Source organism: Solanum tuberosum, unplaced genomic scaffold (genome assembly GCF_000226075.1).
Source record: "Solanum tuberosum cultivar DM 1-3 516 R44 unplaced genomic scaffold, SolTub_3.0 scf00174, whole genome shotgun sequence".
Taxonomy (NCBI): Eukaryota; Viridiplantae; Streptophyta; class Magnoliopsida; order Solanales; family Solanaceae; genus Solanum; species Solanum tuberosum.
In genome coordinates, this window is record NW_006239103.1 from 736,201 (window position 1) to 737,818 (window position 1,618).

A 1,618-nucleotide genomic window follows, 5' to 3' on the forward strand; every position below is an offset into this window, starting at 1 on the left:
CTATGACAATTCTTTGTGGGACTGAAAATGTTATTATCTCTTTCTTCTAGGTCAATATAGTGAATTTTAAAGCTTTATTGATAGTAAATTTAGTGATTGAAAGTTTAGTAATTTAAGTCATTTTAACTATTTTTCGTTTTGAATGGATTGTTATCATTTTTTTCACATTTTAAATGAATTGTTTCTTTTATTTTTGTGTATGGTTAATAACCGAATAACCGAACCAAATCAAACCGAAACCGATAATCACCAAACCGATAAATGTATATTATATTTGGTTTGGTTTGGTTTTGATAATTTTAAAACCAATTAAGTTGGTTTGGTTTTGATTTTGATCAATAACCGATCCAAGCCAACCCGTGAACACCCCTAGTTTCCCCTTTCCAAGGTTCTTCACTAAGTTGAGAAATGAGTAGCCCCAAAGCTACAGACACCTCCATTGGTGTCCCATTCATACTTCCTGATACATCACATATCGCCATACAATTCGTTAACTTCCCTTTTTTAGCTAAGTGATTCACCATTCTTTCCCATTGAAGTTCAGCAACTTCAGGCCCCGTGGAATCATCTAACGATGAAATTATCTCGTGTGGAAGTAATGCACCAGCAGCTATAGTTGTTTTCCCTTCTTTAACATCATCAAGATACTGCTCGAATCGTTCTTTATCATGCTTGTAAAACAGTTTCTTATACAACTTCATCGCCACTGAAGGGATGCATTTATAAGGAAGTTCTTCCCATTTTTTGGCACAAATATACACCTCAGGTATCTCTAGTGCCTTATGTAATGGCACAAGAACTTCTTTCCTCAATCTATCTCTTACACTATAAGCATAATGCGCGTCTTCAAGATCTTCATACTCAACATACTCCTCACATGGAAATAATTTCCTCGCGATACTTTCACACATTAACAACGACTTATCATAACACGAATCAAGAGAAGGACACCACTTCGCCGCGAGGCTAAGATCATAAATCTTCCCTTCATTATACAATGCCATATCATCCCTCAATGCATCAGCAAAAAAAACACAAACTTTATCATACAAAAACCTAAAATTACAATCTGTATCATATCTACTCAACAATTTCTTCGCTTTATCAACATTCTTCTCTACACGAATCTTTTTAGCCTTAACTTTACACACATAAGAAAAAAAAAATCTCAGAAAAAAAACCATTTTCTTTCTTTTCCTTCCACTCTGTTTTTTCATTTTCTCTAACATTAGGACCTTCAATCAATCTAGACAAAATCTCTAAAACATCCTTAAAATACCCAAAATCAAGAATGGGTTTAAGATTACAAGCAAGGGTTTTAGGGTGGTGAAAATGAAGCCATAAAGCACAAGTGTAAAACCCTTCTTTCATTGATTTTCCAGTTCCTCTAACACCCCTTAAGTTACAAATAAGCTTAAGAGTTGTTAAATCATTGAAATTCCAAGAAAGTTGTAATCTTTTTAGCAAATCTTAATGTGGGGTGTCTGGAACAATGTGGAAAAAGAAATCTAAACAGGGATTACCAGAAGATAAAAAAGTTGCAGAGCCATTTTCTGTACAACCCATTGAGGGGAATTTTACCATTTCTGGTTTTTGGGGGTGGTGGTGGGGGTGGAGG

The 1,618-nt window shown here is 34.8% G+C and overlaps 1 pseudogene; it reads right to left on the minus strand.

Moving 5' to 3' along the window:
• LOC102582544 (uncharacterized) overlaps positions 1 to 1,584 on the minus strand; it is a 3,206-nt pseudogene extending 1,622 nt beyond the window's left edge.
• Between the last annotated feature and the right edge of the window lie 34 nt (positions 1,585 to 1,618).